General features: G+C 45.6%; 1 long non-coding RNA gene across 1 annotated transcript; it reads right to left on the reverse strand.

The window, feature by feature from the left end:
• Nucleotides 1-251: 251 nt before the first annotated feature.
• On the reverse strand, nt 252-3,818 carry LOC139045303 (uncharacterized). The gene is made up of 3 exons (XR_011503377.1): nt 3,684-3,818; nt 3,544-3,610; nt 252-391 (listed from the first exon to the last, which is right to left on the reverse strand). It is a non-coding gene; the product is annotated as an uncharacterized lncRNA (long non-coding RNA).
• Between the last annotated feature and the right edge of the window lie 5,984 nt (nt 3,819-9,802).

Consider the following 9,802-nt stretch of genomic DNA (forward strand, 5'->3'; position numbering starts at 1 on the left):
ATGACACAAAGAAGGAAGGAGAGAGGAAAATTCTTTCCCAGGGTAGCAGCAAAGTCAGCAACATCCAGATCCCAAGGGCAGCAAAGCCAATGGTGTCAACAGGGGTGTCCAGTGCCCACTCCTGGGAGGGGGTGAAAGCTGTGACGCTCAGTGTTCAACGGCACAGTCACTGTGGTGGCCTCGCAGGAGTCTGGCCTCTCCTGAGATTCTGGCCTTGGCTTTGCCTGTGCCATCCTCCTTGTTCTTCCCAGCTCTCCAGGTCTGGTTCTTTGGGCTTCCTTGTAATCCTGTTAGCAGGCCAATATCCTTTCAATCAGTTCATTTTCTGCATAAATTGCCCAGAGTATTTGTTCTTTGCGACAAGACCCCTGACTGCTATAACAATCCAATCCTGTTATTTTACAGGTGAAATTAAGAACGAGAGGGAAAAACACACAGCTGGTTAACATCAAATCCAGGTCTGGAAAGCAGGTCTCCTGACACTATTTAGTGAGCTTGCCCGCCCCCCCGACCATGGTGCCACCTTACAGAGGCATAAGGGTGCCTTGTGGCCTGCTGCTCTGTCCCTGACGTGCCCTTTCGGTTCTCTCTAGCCCGGGGGTTACCACTGTCGTGGCCCGCCCACCAAATTGCCTACATCCTTCTCAAGTCATTCCAAATGTCATTACCTACCTACCCTTTGTCACCCTCCCCTGGGCCCTTACAGGTCACAAAGTCTCTTCAGGCTTCCGTTCTTCCAAAAAATATTTACTGGGTACGTACTACGTGCCTGACACCATTCTAAGCACGAGGGGTCCTAGAACGAGGAAAACAGAAATGGACTTGGATATCATGAGTATAAAGGAGAAGACAGATACTAATCAAATAATCATGTAATTACACACTGCCAATAGCTAAGAGAGGAAAGTCCAGGCTGGCAGCGCGTGCTGTATGCGGTCATACATGTCACACATGTCCCGTGTGACAGCATGTAACAGAGGGGCCTTATCTAGTCTAGAATTCAAGAAAGACTCCCTGAGGAGGTAATTTTCAAGCTGAGATCTAAAAGTCCATGAAGTGCATTTGGTGAAAAGAGGGGAGGGGGAATTCTAGGAAGAAGGACCAGCACCGCACAGGTCCTGAGGCAGAAGCACAGAAGGAGGAGCAACTGAAAGAAAGCCAGCGTGTCTGGCAAGGGGAAGAACGAAAAGGCTGGGCTGAAGTGCGCGAGGGCGGAGCTGGGTCATTCAGGGCCAGGAGGCTTTGTGAAGGATCTTGCTTGGGGCGGCAGGCAGCCACTGAAGGATTTTAGGCAGAGGAGAGACAATGTCATGACGCATTTTGAAAAGATGGCTGTGGCTGTCCTTTGGAGCATGAATTGGAGACGAGGCAAGAGTGAGCATATGCAAACGCATTAGCAGCCCATTGCCCTGTTCAAGGGGGAAGTGATGGCAGATTCGAGTCAGGAGAACTCGCTGGAGAAGGGAGATACGATCACACTGGAGAAATACTCCAGCAAAATCAACAGGACTTGGTGTTTAGGGAGATTGGCGAGAACGTGGAAGAATGATGCCACGTTTCTGGATGGATAGCGGAGTTAATCACCAGAACAGACGCTGTAGAAAGGCCGGACTTGAGACGGGACAGCAGGAGTCTGGTTTTAAATAAGTTGAGTTTGAGATGCCTTTTAGATATTCCAGTGGAAATTTCAAAATATGCTGATCTGAGTCTCAGGAGAGAGGATTGGGCTAAAGATACACATTCGAGGGTTATTATTGCATAAATGATCATTGAAGCCCCGAGCGCGGGTGAGTTCACTGGGGAGACTACAGAGCGACAAGAGAAAGAGGCTTAGGAAAAGGCCTTTAGGAATGACGACATTTAAAGCTCATGTAGAGGAAGGGAATCCAGCAAACAATACTAAGAAGGAGCAGCCAAAGGAGGAGGGAAACCAGGAGAATGTTTCATAGACGCCGAGTTAGCAAGGGGAGCTGGTGTCCACAGCATCAAACGCTGCTGCGAGGTCGAGCAGGCCGAGGATGGAAACGCTGCCAGTTGGCGCAAGCAACCTGGGGGCCATTGTTAATCTCGGTGACGATCATTTCGATTGCATGACGGGAGGGGAAGCCGGAGAAGTGACCAGGAGGTGAGGAAACAATGATGGCAGGAAGAAGAGAGTTCTTGGAGAAGTTTTCCTGGCAGGGAAAGGGGAGACATCAGGGTGGGGGTGGGGGAGGAACTCCAGGGAGAAGTCTTTGGGGTGTACCAGGCTCGAGCATCCTTAACTGCTGAAGAGAAACATACGCAGGAGGAAAGAGGTTGAATATTTTCAGTAAAATTGATCTGAAAATTGTTGGGGCCAGGCCAGTAGCGTAGTGGTTAAGTTCACATGCTCTGCTTCAGCAGCCCGGGGTTTGCAGGTTCAGATCCCTGGTGCAGACCTACACACTGCTCATCAAGCCATGCTGTGGCAGCATCCCACTTACAAATAGAGGAAGATCGGCTCAGTGACAATCATCCTCGAGCAAAAAGAGGAAGATTGGCAATAGATGTTAGCTCAGGGCCAATCTTCCTCACCAAAAAGAAACAAAAATAAAATTAATCTGAAAATTGTTAACAGATAAAGTTAACATCACCTACTTCCCAGGAAATATTGACGTTTTTATGTGGATGCTTGATGACTTAACCCAAGTTGTGATGATGTGAGACGTTTTGATGTCATTACACTGCCCCAGGCAAAGCTAACTGCTCTATTTTCTGTCACCAACACTTGATTTGTGTCTGTTGCAACACTCCCAATGTTGCAACATGGTTTATCGTCTGTCTCTCCCACTCACTGTATATTCCTAATTTTGTACATTGTGGTACATCCCATATTTTACTCATCCTTCTACCCCTCGTCCAAGGATAGAGTGTAACAGGGGTATGGTGTTTCTCAAGTCGGGGTGTGCTAGAATTGAGCGAAGTGGTGGCCCTGCCTGACCCTTTGCACTCAAAAAATACTTATTGAATGAATGAACAAGAAAACGGTAACAAAAACAAGATAGAAATAGGGTCTCTGAACGAGAACCCTGGAGTTCAGAAAGCACTTTTCACCTTCCATCGAATCTCCCCGACCCTTGTCAACTGTACCTTCACCCATGGAGCCAGCCTGCTGGCAAGATAATCCGTCTTTGCTCTAAGCAGTGCAACTTCTGATCAGCACACCGTGACAGCTATGTGTGCCCAGCAGGCTCTGCCAGGAGCACCCGGGAGGAAGATGCCGCAGGCTTGTCCTTGGGATAGAAGGCCTGGCGAGCTCAGTCAGCTCTTCTTCAGCCATATCTCAGAGAAGTCAGTCCTCCTAAAGCAACCTTTGCCCGAATTCCTTGCAAAATGGAGCGATGTTTTGGTGGGAATGGGCCAGAAATTACCCCAAACATAGGGCAATTGCTTCAGATGTGGGCTGCCTGCTGCCTCTGGAGACCAGCCTAGAGTGTGTCACCCGTTCCTTCCTCACATAGTTCAGGTCTGGGCTATTTCATTGCTTTTTATGAGGAAAAAAACAACTGCGAAGTTTCTCACCGGCTTGCGCCTTCTCTCCCGAATGGTCACGTCCAGAGGGAATCGGCCGCATCAGATTCTTCTCCACCTGGAATACCAAGCGCACTGATGTTAAGTGGCAAACCGCCCTCTTTTTGCCCCCCTCCCCCGGGTTCACTCACCTCCCTCCTGCGCCTGCTCTGTGTCCCAAGGACCTAATGCCATGGGCCGTGTCCCTAGGGCTCCCCCGCCCTCCGGCTTCCGGTTGGGTTTGGCCAGTGGGAGACACTGGAGGGAGACTGAGAGGTAGAGGAGTGTGAGGTCACTGCTCCCCCTCCCGCTCTGTCCTGCCCAGTACTTCTGGTGACGGGGCACCCCTCCCCGACCTCCGACCTCCGGGAGCCCGTGCTTCGTGACCGCAGCTTCCACAAGGCCCACGGAGCGCCAGGCTCCCCGCTGGCCAGGCCCCGGGGCCTCCTCAGTCCTTGTGGTTTCCTTTACTTGCCCTTATCTCTGTACGTCGTCCCTGCGTCCGATTCGCTCCCGACTTCCATCCAGCGCTTCTGCTTCCTGCCAGGACCCAGACTGACGCCCGCCCTTCCCCGCTTCCCTTAGGGGAACGGGATGAACAGTCGACAACTTAAACGACAAGTCAATAGTGAGGAGGGTTTAAGCACCCAGCAAGCAGACGCTCTTACAGTTTCCACCTTCCTCCCTTGTGAAAGTGGATTCTCAACATCTGTCTCAAAAACACTTTCTCATGGGTTTCCTACCCATGTTTTTTACCAGTGTGGGTAAATTTCTGACTAAACGCCCTTTGTGAAGGTCAGTGGACTTAGACGTTTTCCTGCCTCGCTGAGCAGCGCAGGTTGACACGGAGAGGTCTGCTGATCTTCAGGGAGGTAGTTTCCACAAAGAGGCGCAGGGCAGAAGCGAGCAGCGTGCAGCCCCTGGCCCTCCCCGCCTGCCGCTCTGGGGCCTCCCACGGGACAGCAAGCTCTTCAAAATCCCCAAACTACGCCAAAACAGTGCACCTGCATTTTCCTACAACAACCCCTCACTCCTCTCTTCTCCTATTGTCTCGCGCTCACGCACTCTCACACTCATACGCCCCTGGAGAATAGTGGGGAAACCGTCCAGAGAAAGCTGGGCGTGTGTGAGAGCAGCAGTGGCGACGTGGGCGTTTGGTGGCGGTGGTGGAGAGCGGAGACATCACTTCAGCTTTATTGAAGGTTTTCTTTTTCACGGTTGCTGGAGTCAAGGGGACTGTTTACATCTCATTCTTCTGCACGTCCCATATTCCACCTTACCCGTCCTCCTTTCCTCTGACTCTGCTGACAACTACCTTTTTTTGGTCTCTTCTTCACAGCTATAGCCGACTGCTCCAGACAATGTATCTATTTGGCTCCCAAAAACTTTGATTTTCCCATTAAAGGAAATGCTGTGGTAGTGGTTTGTAACTCATGATTTATCTTTTTTTTCATTCCACTTCTGATTAATATGGCACCTTATAGTACTGACTAGTAGACATGTTAGGCGTCCTCTTATTATTTTTGAGGCAAGAGAGTTGTGGTAAAGACATAAACTCTATTAAGGCTGATGGGTTGCTTAATACCGTACCTGTGTTGAGTACCGAAGTGAGCTTAGTCACAGAAAAAGACATCCCTCACGCCTCCCCAAACAATGGAAATGGCACCCAGGCAAATGAGCAGATGGAGGCGGACGAAAAGACGTACAGCCACTCGCAACTTCACCTGGAACAGCTTGCCAAGGCCTTGGCCTGGCATTTGAGATATCCTACAGACTGCCTCCTACCTGTGTCTCTCCCTTCCTCACCGTATTCTGCATCTGAGCTCTGTAACCTTAGTCAGCAGGCCTACTTCTGAGTCTCATTCCCAAATCCATCGTGAGAGATGACTCAGGAATTCCTCATAGCCTTTATTTCTTCCCTCTTTCATTCAAAAAAGTATGTAGCATGCACCTATGTTCCAGATGTTGGAAGAGGGGCTAATCCAGCCCAGAGTTAGCTGGGACCCGATGGGCAAGGCTGCCCAATTCCATAACCAGTTAGCATTGCCTAAGCTATGCTTCCAAATTAGCCCCATCAGTAATAAAGCTGATATTTTTGCTCCTGTCTTTACTCTTTTATTATATTTCTTGAAATTGTTTAGAACCTAAAGAGGAAAGGAGGTGCTGCTCATTGTGTGTGTGGAGAGGGGATGGCCCTTGGGGCTGAGCACCAGGCCCTGGCGAAAGCCCTAGAGATAACACTACGAGTAAGCCAGCACAGCCCCAGTTCTAGAAGAGTTTACTACTTCTAATGGAGGAAGATGGCTGATGAACGAAGATACAAGGTAGATTCAGATAAAGGCAGGGGTCAGGGAGAAAAGGAACTGTGCGATGGCGTGGAGAGTGCCCTAGGGGAGGGGACTGCTTTAGACGGGGGGGGGGGGGGGGGGGCACAGAAGCTTCTCTGATGTGATGACATGGAGGCGAGGCTGAGTGATGACAAGACCTGCAGATGAAACATGTGAGGAGCTTTCCAGGAAGCAAACAGCAAGTGAAACATCTCAGAGGTGTGAAAGACACAAAGATCTGTGTGGCTTCAGCTCCATTAATAAGAGGAAGAGTGAGATGAGGTCAGAGAGATAGGCTGGGACCAGACGACAGAAGGTGAGGAATTGGATTTTCTTCTAATTGCGATGGGAAGCCTTCTAATGATTTTAAGTAAGAGATCTGATGTGATCTGACTTCCATTTTTTTAACTTTTTATTTGGAAATAGTCAGCGATTCACAGGAAGTTGCACAAAAATGCACAGACAGGTCTCATGAACACATCCCCCCTCCTCACCCAAGGTTAGCATCTTATATACCTGTGGTACAGTCACGTGCCATGACGTCGACATTGCTACAATCCACAGGGCTTATCCAGATTTCACCAGTGAGACAGGTAGGTCTGTGTGTGTGTGTCTATAGTTCTAGGCAATTCTATAACATGCCTAGTTTTGCATATCCACCACTGCAATGAAGATGCAGAGCTGTTCCATCACGTTACCCTTTGTAGCCACTCCAACCCCCTCCCCACAAGCCCTGACCCCATGGCAACCACTAATCTATTTTCCATTTCTATAACTACAACGGTTCAAGAATATTATGCAAAGGGAGTCATACACTACATAACCTTTTAAAATTGGCTTTTTCACTCAGCATAATTCACTTGAGGTCCATCTAACGTGTTGCTTGTGTCAACAGTCCCTTCCTTTTTACTGTGGAGCAGTATTCCATGGCAGGGATGGACCACAGTTTGTTTACCATCCATTGAAGGACGTCTGGGTTGTTTCCAGTGTTTAGCTATTATGAATAGCTATAATAATATGAACATACACGTGCAGGCTTTTACACACACGTAAGTTATCGTTTCTCTGGAATAAATGCCCAGGAGTACATTGTACTACAGTGTAGTTTTAAAAGAAACTGCTGTTTTCTAGGGTGACTGTACCATTTTACATTCCCACCAGCAACGTATGATCACTGACCCAGTTTTTCTGTATCCTTACCAGCATGTGGAGTTATCACTATTTTTTATTTTAGCCAATATGCTAGGTAGAAAGCAATTTCTTATTCGTGGTTTGAATTTGCATTTACCCAATGGCTAACAATGTTGAACATCTTTTTTTGTGCTTATTTATCAGCTGTATTTCAGTGAAATATCTCTATTTGTCTTTGTCCATTTTCTAATTGGATTGTCCATTTTTACTGTTGAACTTTGAGTGGTCTTATATATTCTAGATAGAAGCCCTTTGCCAGATATGTAATTTACAAATATTTTCTCCCAATCTATAGCTTATCTTTTCACCTTCTTAACAAAGTCTTCACAGAGCCAAGTATTTAATCTTGATGAAGTCCAATCTATCATTTTTTTTCTTTTTTGGAATTATGCTTTTGGTGTCAAGTCTAAGAAGTCTTCACTTTCTCCTAGGCCCTGAAGATTTTCCATCTTTTATCTACAAGTTTTGTGGTTTTATGTTTACATTTAAATCTTGGACCTCTTTGAGTTAATTCTGAGAGGATTAGGTCACGGTTCTTTTTTATTTTTATGTCTATTTCATGATTATGATTACCATTATTGTTACTTTTGCCTTTGGGTGTCCAATTGCCCCAACATCATTTGTTGAAAAGTCTGTCCTTCCCCCAGTAAATTGCTTTTGTAACTTTGTCAAGAATCAGTTGGGCAGGTCTATTTCTGGGTTCTCTATTCTGTGCCACTGATCTGGGTGTCTGTCTGTCTGCCAGCACCACGTTGTCTCGCCTCCTGTAGCTTTATAGCAAACCCAGGATCAAGTCGAGTGATTCTTCCCACTTTACTCTTCCTTTTCACACTTGTCTTAGCTCTTCTAGGGCCTTTAACGTGACATGTAAATTTTAAAATAAAGTTCTCTAATCTATAAAAACTCTTGCTGGGATTTTGATGGGAATTTTCTTCAACCATAGATCAATTTCAGGAGAACTGACGTCTTTACTATGTTGAGTTTCAATACATAAACACTAAATCAACAGTAAATGAAATAGTATATCTCTCATTTGTTTAGATCTTCTTTGCTTTCTTTCATGTGCATTTTATAATTTCTAGCATGTAGATCCTGTACACATTTTGTTAGATTTATATCTACGTATTCCATTTTCTGTGGCGACATTACGTAGAATACTGTTGTGTGTAAATGGCATTGTGTTTTTAACTTCAGTTTCCACATTTCCTTGTTGGTATATAGAATTTTTTGTGTGCTCTTCTTGTGACCTGCTACCTTGCTGAACTTCTTTGTTCTGGGATTTGTATTGTTTTGTTTGGGGAGTTTTTTTATAGGTTCCTTGCAGCTATCTACATAGACAATCACGTCTGCAAATCCAGACGGTTTTATTCCTTCCCATCCAAGCTGTATGTCTTTCTTCCTTTCTCTTGCCTTATTGTGCTGACTGGAATTTCCAGTACTACATTGAATAAGAGTGGTGAGAGCGAGCATCCTTGCCTTGTTCCTGGTCTTAGGGGCAAAGCATTTCGTTTTTCACCAGTAAGTATAATGTTATCTGTAGATTTTTTTTTGTAGGTGCTCTTTTCCAAGTGGAGAAGTTTCCCTCTATTTCTGTTTGTGAGAGTTTTCATGAATTGGTATTGAATTTTGCCAAATGCTCTTTCTGCATCAATTGATATGATCATGTGAATTTTCTTCGTTAGCCTGTACATATGGTGGATCGCATTGGTTGATTTTTAAATATTGAACCAGTCTTGCATCCCTGGAGTAAACCCCACTTGATTGTAGTATATAATTTTTTGTACATTGCTGGACTCAATATGCTAATATTTTGTTGGATATTTTTACATCTAAGTTCAGGAGAGATATTGGTTGATTTACGCTTTTAAAAGATTGCTCTGGTTCCTTTGAGGAGAATGGATAAAACGGCAGGAATGGCAGCCGGGAAACTAGTTAAATATGGTTCTTTTCTCTCAACCTCGAGCTCCCTCCTCAGCCTTAATCTGCATTTGCTTCTCGAATTGCATTTGCCTCCTTTGGGTCCAGGTAACACCACAGTTCAACTGAATATAACCCTGCTGATCCTAACTCCCCAGCTCCACTGAGTTGGCTCCAACTCCAGTGGAAAGGAATAAATTTTCCACTCCAGCCATAAAAGTCCTTGTGTTGAATGTGCCATGTACCTTATTTATGTGCTACCCTTCCCTCAAGATCCTACTCGTGTCCTAGAGTCTCCTTAAATCTCTCCCACCCATTCCAGTCATTGGTAAGCGTTCCTTCCTCTCACCTCTTGTTGTCCAAGCTGCTCATTTCATTTCATTCATCCACTTATGCATTCAACAAACATTAATTGAGTGCCTACTATCTTTTAGGCACTGTCTAGATACTGGGACACAGCTGTGAATGAAAGAGATGTAGCTGGCTTCCCTAATGGAATTTATAGTTTAGAGAAGGACTCAGCATTAAACAAAGGTTCATACACGTATATACGTGAGTGTGTTATATTTGTGTGTATATGTATATGAGTGCATGGACTATATATAAAGATATTTATTTTATATAGACAGACAGAGAGGGCTACAAATCAAGGTAAGAGTTGTGAAGAGAAAGTATGGAGTGTTCAGAGTAGACTACTTTCATTTACTTTTTCTGTGCATATTCCAGTTAAATCATAAATTCCTTGAGAATAAAGACCATATTTGACATTGCTTGGTTAAACTCAGAATTTAGCCCGTAGTAGGTATGCAGTGGGTGTTTATTAATGATAATAGTGG

Source organism: Equus asinus, chromosome 5 (genome assembly GCF_041296235.1).
Source record: "Equus asinus isolate D_3611 breed Donkey chromosome 5, EquAss-T2T_v2, whole genome shotgun sequence".
NCBI lineage: Eukaryota > Metazoa > Chordata > Mammalia > Perissodactyla > Equidae > Equus > Equus asinus.